Below are 18616 nucleotides of genomic sequence, written 5' to 3'. Positions count from 1 at the left end.
ACCAGTACTGCTATTATAACCCAACAGAAATATAAATACTCCTTGAAGAGTTGTGTTTTCAGAAATGCTAGCTTTGGCTGCTAGCTGGAGATGGATATATGTAGTAAACTGGGCGCCTGTAATCAACAGCGCTACTCTAGCTCTGGTTTATTAAGGTATTATGTCTTTTTACTGCTACATGTGTAAGTGAATTTTGCATTATTTAAAACCATACCAAGTCTAAAGCTGAAAGATGATGCTTAAGGTTAATGCATATTTTTTTTTTTGTAGTCTGTTAGCAAAAAAAAAAAAGTCGTAGGGATTTAAAGTATTACCACAGTGTTTATTTTGCAGGATTTGTACTTATATGCCTTACAGTTTTTAAGTCAAGTAGTGGTATGTGATATGTGTAAAGGTTTACATTAGAATGAGAAAAGTGACGTTCTGCCCTAAGGCTCCTTTTTCCTTTTCCTCTGTTTTTGGAACCAGCTGCAATTACTACTTTGCTGATGAAATGTCTGTCTGTTTAAATGGTCAAGACATTCAATAGCCCATCTATAAGTGCTTATTATAACACGTTGAGAGTTCGTGGGAAATCAATAGCCTGTTTTCTGTATTTTGTCAGGTGAAGGTCTTTTCATTCTTTTAAATCTGAAAACTTTTGGGCTGTGTGGTGGGGAGGCGCAGGCTCGGCAAGGTGTACGTTAAGTTGGGAAGGCCTTATTGCCATGCCACTCTTCCCACGCTGGTGCAGCAGCACTAATTAACCGGGTCAGAAACGTGACCACATTCTCTGTTTGCAGACGGCTGCTGCCCCAATTCGGGGGCACGGGTGCTCCCCTCCTCCTCCCCCCTCCGCAGGGCTCTCGCTCGCCCGGCACTAGTTAATTCTGGGGACTAACTGTGTGATAGAGTCGAAAACTTAAACAGCTCTAGGCACATGCCTGCCAAACGTTTGTGATGTTTAGGAGACGGTCATGTTTTATAGACCGGGGAATGGAAGCCAAAATGTGTTTTTCTTGCAGTTCTCACAGCTGCAGTGGTATGGTGAATTGAAAACAAAATAGATTATATTCATATATATGCATTTTTTACATTTAATCGCCTGTTATGATTAATTTTAATTGTTTGTAAATGTATTACCTGCGGTATTAAGTGTGGCTTGGTAGATTTAATGTAGAATACAACCAGCAAACAGTAATCCTGGATGCTATTGTCTGTGTAATCCTGGTAACGAGATTCCTGTCTCAGTTTCATGTTGTCTTTCATGGATGTGCTTCAGCCACCTGTAGGCACAATTACTTGCTACAGCCTTTCCACAAAGCACCTGAACCTTCCAACCCAGATCCTCGCTTTGTAAATATGTCATTTTTAAACATGAATTGTCCATTCCATTTCATAGCAGACATTATTTGGTTTTATGCCCTGTCGTGCAGTTGTCTCATACTTCTGTGGTATATTGGTTTATTAATTGAAAGAGTGAATTATTTATACTGCTGATGATTATACGGCCATCTATTTTTTTGGCTGCATATCTGTTGTGTCTTGTAGAATGATTTCACTGTATCCATTCATACCTTCCTAATATGAATGTGTGTACTACAAAATCCCAATTAATGACAAAGAAGGATATTAAATTCTTGGCTCTCTTTTAAGGGACTTTAGCATTTTGAAAGTTGGTAGATTAGCCCGAAGATTAGGCTGTTCTGCTCCCTGATTGGGAACTTTGTAGAAACACATTCTGTAGCAAAGTTATGCAATGTGTAATACAACTTTTATAGGTTATTAGTGCGATTTAACTGGAGAGAAATGTGAATATCCAGTTTTGCAGTGGTATACACTTTTTCACAAGTCTGTGAATGTTTGGCTCTTGCATCTGTTCAGGGTCCATGGTTATAATTGGTGCTTTTAAGGTCTGGGTACTGGTTTTGCAGGTAGTGATACTGAAGGAGAGATGTTAATATGATATGGTGTGTTTTTGTATAACACAAATACATAATATGATACAGTCCCTGTTCCACAGCATTTCCTGCCTGTAATCTAGGCAGAAAAAGGCTAGAGAGGAATGGAGAAGCAGAGACAATAAAGATGAAGCATCTTTTCTGTGACCACAAACGGTGAGCTTGCGAGGTAGGCTGAGAAGTCTGTGCTTTAGGGTTATAAACCATCACTGCAAATGTCTTTAAAAAGAGTGAAGAATATTGTAAGATCAGTATAACTATTGCTGTCTATATAAGCGCTTACTGTACAAACTTCCCAGGCTAAGGATGATTTCCTTCTGTCTCAGTGTCATAATTGGCATTGGGTATTTTGGGCATTGCAGTCATCTGGAAATGAGTGTGCAGCTTTGTATTTCTGCCGTGACATTACAACAGCACTTCAGTCAGAAGATATATGAGGGACGTGATAAATTGCATACTTTCTTCTGCCATTACTGTTACATCAACCCTACTGCAATCCATGGTCCTGTCCCATCCATGTCTTCCCCCCCCCCCATTTCCCTTTAGTGTGTTGTGAAATGCAGAGATTGCTGCTTTGGCATCTGCCTCCCCAGTGACTGGGTGAAGTCCAGCAGGGGCAGTACAATTGCTGTTAATTTTATGTGGAAGGCAGGCATGGTGGGTACAACAGAACAAGGACCTCAAATCAGACAGTGTCATTGTCCTTCAGTGTTTTTGGTGCCTCTTGTTTCTCTGTTCCCCACAGTTTTCTTCTTCTTGCCTTGCTGCCACCTCCTTTCTAAATTTGTCTGCCCCATTTTCCCATTCAAATCTACTCTTTTTTTCTTCACTCTGTCCAATCTATCTCTCTGCCTTTCAGCTTCTATCTGCCATTCAACCATGCGCTCTTTGACATCTTCGCAGCCACCGCTCCCTTTGGGGGGGTGGGGTGGGGGTGGATATCCAAAAATACCTTGTAGGCAGAGGTGCCCAAGGACAGCATGCAGATGAAGAATTTAAGTTCTCTTACCAAAGATGCTTGATTTTTTTTTTTTCCAGTTATTTATTTATTTGTTGGAGCAAAATGTCCTTGGCTCCTGCTTGGAAAGCTCATTCTGACAAATACAAATCTTACCCCTGACCTTTCCAAGTCTGACATATCTGCTTTTTTTTTTTCCTCTCAGCCTGTTACCTCTTTACTGAAAGCAAGCATCTCTGTTCATCTTCCTGTCATCCTCCTGTCATCTCTAGATCAGGCCTTTCCAATGTGATTAATGAGCTTTACTGATTGTTTCTGCAAACGGGGTTCCTTTTCATCATGCCTCCGTGCAGGTACCCCACACCAGCCACGCTTCTGTAAGAGTTTGACCTGAGGAGCTGCTTCTGCCCCTCCTGCTCTTCGTGGGTGTCTCGGGCAGCGGTGGCACGTTACTGACCTGAATCTTGACAGCTTCACTGCTGCCTGCAGGGCTTCGAGCCGTCTGGGTGCGTGCTGCCTTAAAGTCACATTTATTTTGCTCTTTTTTGTGTTGGCTACTTGGCACATTTGCTGCACTGGGTGCCTGAAGGATCCTGCTAGAGGCTCTGCACTAAGAGGAGGTTCTGCAGAGTGCCTTCATTAAATCCTCACAGCGCAACAGCTAAGCAGATCATGCCCCCATCCCGTGCTAAAGTATACAGGATTTGGGTTCTTCATCTGCAGTGGGGCTTGATGAGGAGTTTTTCCTATGGTATGTGTAGAAAATCTGGGATGATTCTTTACTATTGACTGTGATTTTTAGCTCTCTAAAGAGCCAGAGTTTTGCAAGTGTTTTCTCTTTCCTTATGCTACAGAGCAACTTACACTTTCTTATTTTACTTCAGCATGACTCTGAAGACTAAATTTGCATCAAAAGCATGTCTGCAACCAACTCTTAAAACGTATCCATTCTTAGAAGACATCTACAAATACTAAATCCATCTGGTGTTGAATTACCATTGATTTTTTTTGCAAGCTTGCTGAAGCTGGATTGATGGTTCCCTCATCTCCAAGAAATACATACGTCTGCCATTTATAGCGACTCTTACTTCTGGCCTTTGCAGAACACGGTACTTGAAGCATTAGGATCCTATGCAAAGCTTTTTTTTTTTTCTGCTTCTCACTAAAATTAAGTATGGAATTATCAGTGTACATAAATACCTGACAGGGAGGAGTAAAGAAGATGGAGCCAAACTCTTCTCAGTGGTATCCCATGGCAGGACAAGAGGCAATGAGCACAAACTGAAATACAAGAAATGCCATTTAAACATAAGAAAACACATTTATTTTCTATTTTTTTTTAATTTTTTTTAAATCTGAGGATGGACAAACACTAGCATAGGTTGCCCAGAGAGGTTGTGGAGTCTTTGTCCTTGGACATACTCAAAATCCAACTGGGACGGAGTCCTGGGCAACCTGCTCTAGGTGGCCCTGCTTTCAGCAAGGGGTGCCTTCCAGCCTGAGCTGTTCTGTGCTCCTGTAACTAGAGGTCTCCAAACAGCAGACCAAGCAAGCTTCACAACTCTAGGCAAGTTGTTCTTTCTGTGTTAGTTCTGCTGTCCAAAATTACTTCACGTTGTATACTTGTCCTTAAGTATGAATGTGCCCATGTGTAGATGCATATACACCTACGTATTTCTGGTTACTATGTAAATGGCTAGGACAAACTGGAGAATATCAGAGATGGAAAAAGGAGGAGAAGAATGTTTTTATAGCTTCCTTAAATCTACAAATTCCATTTCATACAGGCCACACTGGTTTTCTGTGCTTTATGCAGCCATTGAGATGTTTTTCCCTTCCACAATAATATGCTACGTCTGTATAGTAAAAAATGCTACATAAAATTGCTTTAAAGAAAGCTTTATTTTTCTTAGATGACTTCTGTTGGGCACTGTTTATACATAATTACATCTTTGTTACGGTCCACTTTACGTTTAAGTGGGTACAACTTGCCCAAAAGGAGATCTTCATGAGAGAAAGAGGAGACCAAAAGGCTCTGGGTCAGATAAGGGACGTGTCCCCCCAGCTGAACTCCCCTTTCTCAAAAACATAGCTCCAAATTAAGTAGTAAACATGGAAAAACTGGCCTGGGTTGAGAAGTCTCCACAGGTACTTTGTATTTATGTGACTACTTTTTGGAGTCCTACATATGCACAATTACTGCTCTGCTGGTATTCAGTGCTGTTTCTGCAGCCCACGATAGCTGTGTAGGTCCGACAGCATTGCTGAAAACTAGGACTGGACAAGGCTGACTACAAAATTACATGTAATCTCTTTGGAATATACAAATGAAGCACGAGGTGACCTCTGGGGCGGTGTTGGAGGAAGCTGTCTATGAGCATCCTTTGTAGTATAAATTGGATAACTTTGCAAGTATCCCTTTTTCCCCCACAAAGCTCTTCATCCTGTTCCTTCAAAGCCATGGATCTTGCCTTATAGCATTTGCACAGTTTCTTTCTTCTTTTCAGCCCCCATTAAAGTCAGTTATCTCCTTGTTTAAATTATCACCATCATTTTTATTATATTGTTTGGTGTTGAAGTCGTTGTCTTTGTTTACATCTTGGCCAAGATAAGTGAGGGAGCATGCAGACCTGAGGCTTTATATTTGAAGTTGCAGAAACCATTATCTTTGTTCCCACAAGCATTTGGATTTTTACTGTTTAAATACATGGTAATGCCATATTTTCTCTTCTGATGCTCCATGTTCAAATATGGTGTGGGATTTACTTTTTCCTGCATGTTCCCAGGTCTTGACATAACATCTTAGAAATGCTGCTTAGACATTTCTAAGACAGTGAAACCCTTGCAAAAGTAATAATACTAATTTAAAAAAATTGTTTTGAAGATGAAAGATACAAATCACTTTTATGAAAGCTTGCTTAATTCTGTGCTTAACATATCAGCTTCAATCACAACTACTAGGAAGTTTTGAATTTTTTTGTTGTTGAATTTTCAAAAATTAATCAGATGCATCCTTTAATCCTTATGAACTGTACCATTTTTTCCCCTGTTTGTTTAGTTTTAGCTTAGCATTTAGGCTTTTTACACTTGAATAGATTACTTTCTTTGGTCCATGCAATTGTCTTTTGAAAATCCTTTAGAAGGTTACCTGTAGTAGTGTTAGAAGTTCTTTTGTCAGGTATCACAGACATGCATGAAGAAGGGATGGGTTCATACTGGCAGCTTGAGTCTCCCTTCCCTGATCTTTTTTCCCATTCCTGCATGTGTTTTTTAAAACCATCCCTTCCTCTGTCTGTTCTCCAGCCCCTTTTCTTCCCAAGTCCTATAATGTTCACATGTGCCTGTGAATTTCAATTTCAAGGACTGTTTGGCCATCAGAAGCAAGAAGAAAAAATCCCATTCCATATTTTTAAGTGTAAAACTTGCTCTTTATTTCCTTTTCATGATATATCTGGAAATGTCAAAAACGTTTGATGTGAAATTCTTCAATAATAGTGAGACTTACTCATAAATCAAGCTGCCCCATAAGCCTGAGACGGGCTCGGTGCTGCTAGCAGTGAGTGGTAGGCTATCACTGGTGTGACCGGTCACTTTCTCGCATGGTCCTGCCCTTCGAACTCCACAGGGGAGAGGTGACAGAGGTGGCAGAAGAAGTTTCCTGTTCAGGAAACTGGGGTATTTACATGGTGTTCCCCAAGGAAGAGTTTACTAGTTTTAGGAACTTGATCTCAGATCTTCAAAATGGTTTTAGCAATATACTGCTTCTGGAAGCAACATGTACTGGGGTAAGAGTTTCCTGCTTTTCTTCACAGCGGGGAAAGGAGTTTTCATTAAGCTTGAAGGTGTTGGGTCAGCTGCTTTTGTAGGATGTCTTCTTCCTGAAACTTGCCAGTTGGAGGATCCCGTAACACCAAGCCCAGTCGTGTTGGAACAGCAATTGGAAGTTGCACAAAAGCAGATTCACACCAGGTGCTTGTGGGCAGGACACTGGGACAGAGGTGTGACCTCTTGCGATCATTAGAAAGTTTGGTTTCTTTCGGCCAGAAGTACCGCCGACCAAAGCACAACCCCCTGTACCTTGCGTCACTACATCAGCACTCTTGTTTTGCTATGGAAAAGTTTGGAAGCTCTGTGTGTTTTTATAGAGAGGACAGAAACCCAGCTACAGTGATGCTTGTGGCGACCCCATTTGCATTTGTCTTCAAAACTGAGTTACTGCGTTTAGAAAATAAGTTGCTAATACTGAGAAACAGGATGAAGAGGTTAATTTTTAATACTGGTTCATTTCAATTTTTTTACGCTTGTGGGAGAAGTCAGATGGCCCAGTTACAAATGCAGAATTGATACACTTCAAAAATAATTGATTTTTTTCCTCTCAAAGAGCAAAACTACACTAGGTGTAATTCTGTTTCAGTCCCTGTTGTATTTAGCATGATTTTAGCGTAATTTTGAAATCCAGGGGGGCTTCCTTAACATCCCATCTCTATTTCACATGAGCTGTCACCTGAAGTGATTTGTACTTCTTTAAATGTACTCTCTTTTGAAAGTAAGGCCTTAAATACTCTGCATAAGTTTTGAATGGTTGAGTTGCCTCTGATAGAGCTAGCTTGCAATCTTTATTTCTGTATAGATGTGATTTTTATCTGTATAATTTTTGAGTACATAAAAACAGGGTTCACATTAAAGTTGTCATCTGCTCAGCTGGAATCTTGAATTTGCTTTCAGGGTCTTTTAAAACCCCTGAAGTGTCCCAATATTTCTCATCAATAAAGGTCACTTTCTTGTGTAGCTAGTGCAATTGCTGTGAAGTTAGTCTACTGAGAGCCTTATGTCTTAAGGAGCTTTTATGATGATATTTCTAGACAAAGTAGCACTTACACTAGCTTCATAATTTTTCCCTAAGGTAAAAATTCTGCAATCCACTTGAATCAGAAACTTGTCTTTCTCTTCCTGCCTTAAACCTGTTAATCTTTTAAAATAATAATGAAAAATTGATGCATTAAAAATTGGTCATCAAATACAGTATCAGTGGAATAAAACCTGACCGTTCCTTTCTACCCCTGCTTTATTTCTCCCATGGTCCTCACAAGCAGGGGAAGACTGTATCTTGAACATTTTCCTGGTGCAGCGTGTCCAAGATGCAGCTTTCCCTGTCTGCCCATACTGCGAAATCTTCCATCCGTGTCTCTCATCCTGCTACTGAAGTACTGCGCCATCGCTTTTCTCGCCTAGATGAAAGCAGCCTTGTCCCACTTACATCAGTTCTGTATATTGCTTGAACGAGCACTTCCCAAGCCTGTGGCTTTGATCATATCGTCCCTCTTTACATCTTTTTGTTGATTCCTTCTTCCCTGTTGTACTCAGTATTGAAACTCTTGATAAGATATCCTAGCATTATCTATCATCTCTCATTTATTAGCAAAACGTTGGTTTCCTGTCTCCATAATGCCATCCCAAGTCACCTTGTCATTTCGCTTTCAAACAGTTATCTTTTTGCTTTGTTTTACATCCTTTCCACTAGGGAAGAGCTAATACTGTTAAATCAATTCCGTGTGCTCCACTGTGTTACGGTCTTCTTTTAATTTACCTTGTATCACCAGGCAATCTTGCAAAATGAATATTAGTAACTTTTCAATTAAGACCTAGAAAAAGGTCTTTTCAGAAGGACCTGCATTTGTACTTGTAACGGTGCATCTGGAGAACGTTGGGAAGATTTTTCTGTGCAGATGGTAGGCAAAAGCTTGTAATGCAACAGAAACTCGCTGAGGTGTCTTCACTGATTACAGAGAACGAGGCTAGTCCAGTGACATTTCTAGATGAGTGGATTTCTATGCAATGAGAATTACCGTCGGTTAGAAAAACAAATTGTCTGGTGAAGGAAGATAAAAAGTAATGTTAATACAAGATAAAGGACAGCTTAAAGAATGTTCAAATGAAATGCAGCTTCTTGTGGTGCTCTTTGGTATTGAAGCTTCTAAACAAACTCGGTATGTATTTTCTGGTGCTTCACAAAATAATTTGTGCAGGTGTGGTGGCTGTTAGAGCAAAGGTAGCTGTGTCATTTTGGAAGACTTGAAGCATTGTGTTGTGGCCTCACAGAGGGGAAGCGCCTTCTTTCAGGTGCCAGGAATTGCCATAAGAGTTGCACTTCTCTTCCACTGACCAAGTGCTTTTCTTCATGGAACAGGAGTGACACAGGTCCAACCTGTACTGTGGTTCCAACCATTAATTAAGTAACTCTGTTTAAACCATCCTGGAAAGCCAAGGGGGTTTTGTTGTTGTCCTTTCAGGTTTGGTGGTGGGCTTTTTTTAATAGATGCCTGAAACTCTTAAGTCCAGTTTTGTGTCCCAGTTTATTCAGAACTGTGCTACATTCACTACTTCCAGTGAAGGCAGTTGGCAATGCTACTGTGTGGTGACTTCATTAAAAAACAAACAAAACAAACCCACCAAAAAAACAACACAAAACTTATTTATTAAGGGCTTTATCTATATTTCCAGTGCTCACATAAAAACACAGTGTTCACATAAAAACAAACCCACCAAAAAAACAACACAAAACTTACTTATTAAGGGCTTTATCTATATTTCCAGTGTTCACATAAAACACTTGGGAGTGCATGGCTAATAAAATCATTGTGATGGTGTTAAAAGAAATCAGAAAACTTCTGAACATTAACTTGCTATTAGATACTTAGAAGCGATCTGCAAACAATACCTTTCTTAGGTAGCTTTCTTAAGAATTTGTATTATTTCTTTTCCATATACTAAGAATTATGAGGATAAAGAATGTAATGGGTCATTTGGAGGTGCGCAGTGAGATGTTTGTGAAACGCTGTCACAGAGGTCTACTTGGTACCACAGCACCGTCATAAATAAAACTCAGTGGTGATAACTTAGAACAGAAAACTTGGTTTGAAAAAGTACTAAATACTAATTTAAGGACAGAGGGAGAAGACTAAAATTAAGGAATTTCCTCTTTTAAGGACTGAAGGAAGCACAGGAAACAAGATGCACCTTGAAATTCAAGTGCCACCCTGGTACTCATTTCTGTTTGTTAGAAATACGGTGGTGCATTTCTTCTTGGTTTACAGTGGGGGCAGCAGGTTTTTTTAGTTATTTTATTGTAAAGGTAAAGCATGAGAGAAGAGCCACGAGGACTGGAAGGGTCGCAGAAAATGCACAAAACTGCCAGTGATGGGCAGATTGCCCGCTCTGGCTGTTTCCCTTCGCTGTGGTGTCAGTGCCAGCAGGGAGCCGGGTCAGGGAGGAGTCACTTGACTGCCCTTGCAGCCCCCTGGGCTGGGGTCTCCATGGCTGGGCTAAGCTGAGCCCAGTGCCCTGTACCATCAGTGGAGATGAATGGGCAGGTGTGGGTATGGCTTCTCTGACCGACTCAGGTGGTAGAAGTGGTCCTTCTCCTCTGCTGGCTGTGGAAGGAACGAGATATGTGGCTCAGATGTAGTTGCATTTTCTTGGCCCTGTTGCTGCTCTTGGAAAGCTGTTTCTGAAACTAACTGCTGCAATGGTTAGAAACGGTTCCAGCATAAATTTTTACTTTTCCTTAGCATAATATTCTATACTGATAGAACTTGTAGCACTGCGTTGTGGTGTGTTCCCTCCTCCCCCCCAATATATACACTTCTGTGGAGTGAAGCATTTATAAATCAGAAAAGATATTTTCAAGCCTAGCTTTCTTGTATTGTCTCTTATAAATTATATGGACCTAGTGACAGTTTACAGAAGAGCAGTGGAAGAATCTTCATTCCCTGTCAAAATCTGTGCATGCGCACATATATATCGGGTTTGAAAATCTGAAAACGCTTAGCATGGCGATGGTGTGAGATCACGGAGGCCAAAAGGTTTATGCAATTTGGCCATCGCTTCCTACTGAAACTGGTAACAGGCATGGGAATTGCCAGTAATGGTCACTGCTGGTACATTGCATGGCTTGGGAAGAAACCTGGTCTCTACCACAAGGAGGACTAGTTCAGGGACTGCTTTTCAAGCCTGATTGCTTTTTAAAGCAGTCGTGGTTTGTAGGTGTGTGGTAACCAAAGGAAGGGTGTAGCCAGCCTCTTCGCAATTAAAAATAGTCTCGTTACCAGCACGCAGGCATTTTGGTGTGCCTCTCTGTGGTTCAGGGAGTTTCGGGATGGGTAAGTGGAAGCTGGAAGCAGGTTTGGAAGGTGAGGAGGCACACGCTGGTGTTGGGGCTGGGGGCTTCCCAGGGCTGAGATGTCTAACAGCGTGGTGGCACTCCATGTCACTGTTGACATGTTTAGAGGTGTATGTGCCAGTTCATTGACTGAAATCTCTTGGGTTTGTGTAGCAGTTGCTAAGCAACTGCAAAACACTTCAGAATGGTATTTTTCTTCCTTACCCTGGTGTTGTCCTTGCAGCAGGGAGAGGAGAGGGGGAGTGAGGAGTGTGGTGGTGTGGCCACCTGGCAGCCGCTGTCTTTCCTTCCCTACATCACTGCCAAGGTGATGGAGAAGTGCCCGGACTCACACTGCACTCCCCTCGCAAATTCACAACTCTTTTACACCATCACAGCAATTTCATTTTTTTCATGTGCATAAACATTACCCTTGACAAGAGAAGACGCTGTATTTTAAACGTTCCTCTGACAAGGAGTGAAATTCTCCAGCAAAACTTTGGTGTGTTAAGGCAGGCAATCAGACGTGCAGCAAAAGGATGTGAAATGAGAGCTCTGCTGCTGCTGACCCACTGGTGCCCTTCACCCTCAGAGGACGGGTACGCTCTTGGTGTGGGCATCAATGAAAATAACCTTAATTTTTGCACCACCCCAGCAGTTCACATATTATAAAAACAGCCAGGTGTGTGAACCATCTTAGCAGTTGGCATGCCAGCTATTCAGATATAATTTCTACTGTCAGTATTTCAAATTATTATTCCCCATAAATTATGACTTACATGTGAGGATTACGTTCAAATTAGTGCAGCTTGAAATTGGCTGGTGCTTCATGCATTTTTATCATTAAAATACGATGGCCTCATTGGCAGTAATTTAGTTTTGGTGTTTGATTTATTTTCAAGCACCTTAGTTTTACAACTTATGTATTGTTGCCTGGCTGAAAGGCAGCTGTGTGGGGTTTGATGATCCAGAGCCATTAGTTTGCAGTAACAACTGGTGGTTGTCGTCCTTATCAGTTTTTGTTTCCAATTAAGATGCAGCTCTTGAGACTTCTTGGAGTGTGGGGGAATCGTTTTACCTAATCATGTAAATAGGATAATCCTAAAGTAAGGATCTGTCCTTCAAAAGAGCCGGGGAAAGACCAGGTTGTGAGTTCTCAAAATTTAGAGAGAAGAACCCCGGGCTGTGATTTTTTTGTGACGTAAAATGATCTGGCGTTTCTTTTCTCATGTAAATGGCAGAGAATTAATGATTCAGAGAAGATTATCCTAAAGGATTTTTCACACTGCATGTTTTGTAACATAATAGGGGAATGTACATTTGCTAATGCCTTCAAACTTACAGTTTTCTTGTGTCATTTTGAGTACTCACAGGTACAGGGCTGTTTTACTTTTTTAGTGAACAGACAAATTTTGGGGGGGGTTCAACTTTTTTTTTTGCTCAGGTACTGTATGTGCAAATCCCAGAGCCACCTTTTTTTTTTTTTTTAAAGTTATAGCCTATAAATGGTAATCAGCAGGAGAGAAAGCCAAACAAATAATTGCAGTGTTTGCATACGATGCCACTACACATATATGTATAGAGAGAGTATGTTTTGACTGATGTATTTTCCCAGTTGCAATATCCTTTGAACAGGAGAGCAGCTTCTCCTTTATATCTTCCGGATGTGATTTTTGGAAAGTTGGGGTGGAGGGTGACAGGGATCCTGGGTTCCTGGCTCATTTACTGCTGCTTGCTGTGGCAAAGGAAAGCAAGGAGCAATCCTAGGCTCATATAAGTCTTTTTGGAGAGATTTGCATAGTGTCTTTTTTTTTTTTCTTCCTTTTCATCCAGCTTTCTGAAAGGAATATAAATTATAGTCAGTTGTTTCAGCAAATTAATCAGAAATGCTTTGGCATTACCTCTCAACTATAAATGACAGCATCACCTAAAAGAATAAAAACTAGTCAGCCGAGTAAAGAAATGGAGAAGTTGAATATTTGACACGTTCTTCCACTAATAAAAGCAAGTAAAAGTTCCTATGAATTTTCACAATAAAAAAAACTCTTAATTTCATAAGTCATTGAACTCAGCGATCAACTTAAAATGTTAGTGCTATTGGCAAGCAATATTATAAACGGATACATCTAGCTCTTATTGGCACAACCATAAACCAATGACTTTCTCTTTTATTTCAAAACAGCAAGAGTCAGAAAAAGTTCGTATAATCTCAGTATTTTTCTAATGATTCTTATGAATGGTAAGACCCCAAGGAGCTTGTTACAGCAGGCCTATGACAAAAAGTACAAGTCTTTAAGATTGTAATTCAAATACTTGGTGTGGTTTGAATAAGGACCATCATGTGAAAAGTTGCTGGGATGGATGGGGCTCCTTGTCCTCATGGGATCCTGTGGTAGCCCTTGTACGAAGGCGCTGCACGGTGTGACTGGTTGGTGAGGGCTGGCTGTACTGAGAGCATTTACTTTCAGGGTGATGATTTCCTTCTTTTTTTTTCTTTTTTTTTTTTTTAAGATATAAAGAAACCCATATTTTTATCAAATTTGTGTGAATGTAGGACAGATACTCTGGTCTGTGTGGATGTGATGACCGTGAAGATGATGTCTTTTGAACATTGAACTTTATATGTGAATGTTTTTAACTTGAATATTCTCAGTTTGAAGATTGTCTGATCAAGGATGGCAGGTTGACTTTTAGGGCATGTTGTGCTTTTTAACATGCTCCAGGATATCTGAGACAGCATGATGGGCAGGATCCTGGTGTGTAAGAAGCTCTGAGAGTGAGGTGTCACCGTGTTTTGAATACTATTTTGGCAAGGAAAGAGTATCTTCTGCTTGTGAGCAGTCTGCAAAAGTAAAACCAGAGATGGGGTGTTAAAACTTTGTATGCCTGGGAACTGAAACTACAGAGACCCTTAGCAAGTCTGAAGAACTGCTTTTTTTTTTGTTGCTGGTGGTGGTGATTCTTTTTCTGCTCCCACAGGATCTATTCCTGCATGATAAACAAAAGGAAATTCTGCGTGTATCTTAATAATAATTTTTAAAAAGCTGTAGGAATAATTAAAAAAAACAAACCTAAACATACACACACACGAAAAAAAAACAACAACAAAAAAAAAACCAACAGCAAAATCCCAGAATCCCAAAACTGAAAAAGCAAGATTTTTTTTATAACTTGCTTGGTCACTAACTTGATTATAGTGGATGTATAAAAAGTGGTCCATTTTGGTAGTACATTATGTTACCATGGTAACATTGACTTACTAATTTAGAAACCCTTCAGGCTAGTTTTGAGAACACTAACATTGCACTAGTATACCAAAACATGAAAAGACTTATTGTCAAAGTAACTGCTAAATATTTAGGATGAGCCCTGTAGATACGTGTGGACTTTCCCCCCCCCCAATTTCTATTAGGATTCACATTGTTTATATTATTAAAAAAACATATCTGCGACCAGAAACAAATTAATATTCATTTATCTTAATGGTTGCATTGGTATTTTTATTAACCTGTTTTATTTCTTTCTTGGAATTGGATCTTTGGGGTCCCATTGTGAAAGCCGTGGTAGGTACAACTGCTTAGCCCCCTGGCTACAGGGGGCTGTTATTAAGGGTACGTGCTTCCTGCTCCCAGTACATGGACTGTGTATCACACACTGTGTATTCACAGGCTCTGCATCATCCTATTCATGTGTGATCTCACATTTTTTCCAATGGTATTGATTTATATCAGCTGCACTCATATTGGGGAGTTTTGCTACCATTTTTTTCTGTATATTTGAAAAAAAAAAAGCTAGTAATTCACATGTCCTATTGAAATGCTGTATAACTAGTGTTATACTTATTCTCAATTAGTAGATGACAAAAAAATTAAAATTGCTAGCAGTAGGGAGGATGAAATGCTAATATTCACTGGGAATGCAAATATCCGTTTCCATGAGAAGTGTCAGTGTCACTGTTTCTTACTACATCTATAATTTCCATTATCTTATTGTGGAAGGAAAAAAAAAAGGCAAACAAAATCACCTGTCCTACTCCCTGTCACAGGTAGCTTCCTATACAGTTCTCATAATACCCTCTAAAGGCTCCTTATTTCTTGCTGAGGTTGGTGAGAACTGTGGTTGCGTGGGACAAGCAAGGCGCGTGCATGCCTGGGGTGCTGGTAAGTTACAGCCTTTCCACTAGATCTCATCACAGGGGGATTTTTGGCAGTGTTTCTTCACTCACAGTAGAAAACACCGTATGCTTTTCTGTTGCATATCAGTGCATGTGTGCACAACTGGATTTGTCACTTCTTTACCTAACTCAGTTATGTTAAGCAAAGCCAATCTTAGCATGGGAAATAAGCAGTATTTATTAGGTCTCAGCTGAAATGATTCTGCAGTCTAACTAAAGAAGACTTTTGCCAGAAAAGAAGTGACAAGAAGATTGGAATATCAAGAAATTCAGTTAAAACAGAGTTGACTGAACAGTAACCTCCTTTGCAGAAGTATATTTAACCAAATCTGCTTTGTAGTGACTTGGTATGCTGCTTGTTTCATGATAATTTCTGAAATCCTAGAATCATAGAATGGTTTAGGTTGGAAAGGACCTTGAAGATCATTGAGTTCCAACCCACCTGCCATGGGCAGGGACACCTCCCACCAGACCAGGTTGCTCAAAGCCCCATCCAGCTTGGCTTTGAACACTTCCAGGGATGGGGCTTCCACTACTTCCCTGGGAAGGACACCAAACTAGGGGAGTGTGCCCAGATGAGGGCGACCAAGATGGTGAAAGGACTCAAGGGCAAGACTTACAATGAGCAGCTGAGGTCACTTGGCTTGTTCAGCTTGGAGAAGGCTGAGGAGGGACCTTATCAGTCTACAGCTTCCTCAAAGCAAGCAGGGGAGGGGGAGGTGCTGATTGTCCTTCTTATGTTGGGGACTCCAGAGCTGGATGCAGTACTCCAGGTGGGGTCTCATGAGAGTGGAGTAGAGGGGCAGGATCACCTCCCTTGACCGGCTGGCCACACTTCTTTTGATGCAGCCCAGGATACGGTTGGCCTTCTGGGCTGCGATTGCACATTGGTGGCTCATGCTGAACTTCTCGTCAATCAGCACACCCAGGTCCTTCTCCTCAGGGCTGCTCTCCAGCCATTCCCCGTCGAGCCAGTCCTTTTTTGGGGGGGCAGAGATAGGTTTTAATCTTATTTGTTTAGTGGTACTAAATTGACAGATCTGGAAATCAACAGCTAGGATTAGATCGCAACAGCAGCTTGGCCAAAATCTAGGCTGTTCTAGATTCTGAGCTTTTATTTAAAAAAAAAAAAAAAAAAGGCATTTCTAGCTCTTCTGGTCGTGAGGATTACTGTTAAACCTGTGAGCAGAATGCAGCTGAAGCAGTCATATCCTCATGTGTCTCTGTACTACCCAGAACTCGGAGATGTTTCATCTACTACACCAGCTTTAGAGAGCGTTGACTCTGAAGCAGAACAACGGCAGCTGGTGTCTGAAGGCTGCTGCATCTTCTCATCTGAACACGCGGTGAGTTTGCCTGTGTGCAGTGCTCCTCTGCAGGTCGAGGAGGGGGGAAAAAAACCCAAACCAAAACAACACCACGCTGTGTTTGTGCCGGGATTTTAAGCTTTCCCATTTATGCTGTGCAGGTATGAATTGATAAGAAGTAGCCAGCGCTGTGAGCAGGGCATGTCGGATGCAGACGCTTACATTAAATAAAATAGGTAACATTAAGTTTTTTAAAGAAAAAATGAAAAAAAACTACAGGAAAGCACCCACATTTCTCACAATTAAATGCATGCAGAATTGAGCCAGACTATAAATGGTGCTTCTCTTCCTTGTTCCCCCCACCCTCCTGTCCTTTTGAGGGGAGGACATTATTTTTATCCTGGATCAATTCTCTATCCTGATACTGCTGCGCCCCTACAAAGCAGTGGCACCAGTGTAACCCGAGGGATGTTTTGGAGGAGAGAGAAAGGTCTCGCTGCCACGTTCCCACTGCAGTACAGCTCCCCGCAGCCATATTCAAGTGCAGAGGGTGCCTGCAGCGACCTGTCCTCCTCACCGAGCATTGCCTCTCACAGCCAGACCATGCTGGGCCGCTTGACGTCCACTGTCATGCTGATGTGCTGCTGAGCCAAAATGGCCTGATTTTTAGGTCAGAGAGGTAACAGTCAGTGCTGGGAGGATACCTAAGGAAAGCCGTTTTCAGGCTGGCATGGGCTCCAGACCAGAGTTATGTTGGGGTGTGCACCCATGGGACCCTTCCAGGGGAGTTTTGGTGCTGGAGGTGGTGCAGAGGGGAGCACTGGTAGGCATGGGGAGGGGGCAGGTAGGAGCCCAGCTTCATCTCCATTTTACAGTGTGAAGGCAGGGGAGAGGAACGGTACGGGTGAAACGTAACCACGTTTGGCCAAGTTTCCCTGCTCGGTGGCGAGAGCGAGCCTGAGCCGCTGGGACTGCAGCTGTGGTGTTTTCCAGCTTGGCTGTGCTCCCCGTTCCCCTGCAGCGTGCTGTGCTAGCCGGATGCCGCGGCGCGGGGGAGCGCGTCGGTGACACGTGCTGCTGAGCCATCCCAGCTGTGGTTCAGCCGCCCACCGCTCCCTCCCCCCCCTGCAAAAGTAAAGCAATATTTAAAGTTTGAATTACATTGCCTAGCAAGAACAATTTCTTATTTCCGCGTGCATCACACCTTATAACTCAGTAACAGCAGCAACAGCATTTTGGCATTATCTGGAGATTAGGAAAAAAAAAAAAAAGTAATTACTGTCTATCTGGTTTTACCTGCTTAAATTGCTGTTGTCAGAATATATTTTAGTTGAAGAACTTGTGTCCTACTGGAGCACCCTGTTTAGTTTTCCCAGTTCCACCTCCCTTTACTGCTAATTGTATTTTTCAGAGGTCTAAGAGGCTTTTCTCATCTGTGGTTGCTAGAGGACCAGTATCTCAAGGTTTTCTGAGATTCAAATAGCATTAGGGTGATGCTGGGATCACGGATCCTAGTGTAATTGATTTCAGAGGGTTTGAGGGGATTTTATTTCCAGTTTTGCATTGGTTTTTTTTTCTTTCTTTAAGTGTAGTATTTCCCTGCCCACCACTTGAGGAGACTAATGCATGAAGAAAAAGCCAGGGCCTGCCTCTGACAGAAGCAACCACCGGCTGCCGTGCAGAATGTGAAAGTGGAGGCTGTTGTGTCTCTCTCTCCACACCCCAAACCCAAATGCGTGCTCACAGCCTCCTGCAGACCTCCCACTGCAGGCTGTTTCGGGGGGCCAGTTTGTGAAGTGCCCAACGTGGGCAGCTCAGCCCTCTCCTCTCCCCATCCCTTCACCTGGAAGGAAGATTTGGGTGTGCCACCACTGGGGTGTTGCGACTCTCCCTTCCCACAGAGGTGGGGTGCTCTTACCCACAGCCCCCATGCCAGTGTCCTCTTCAGCACTTAAGTTTTGATTTTATGCACTAAGTGCAGCACAGACTGGTTGGATTTATAGAAAAATGACCCAGACTCCTTTTCCAAGCACGTTATTTAGGTAATTTTTTTGTTGTGTGTTTTTCTGCAAAGTCAGC

The sequence above is a fragment of the Charadrius vociferus genome, unplaced genomic scaffold (assembly GCF_000708025.1).
Source record: "Charadrius vociferus isolate BGI_N301 unplaced genomic scaffold, ASM70802v2 scaffold79, whole genome shotgun sequence".
In the NCBI taxonomy this organism is placed as follows: domain Eukaryota; kingdom Metazoa; phylum Chordata; class Aves; order Charadriiformes; family Charadriidae; genus Charadrius; species Charadrius vociferus.
Note: the sequence above shows the minus strand (reverse complement) of the source record.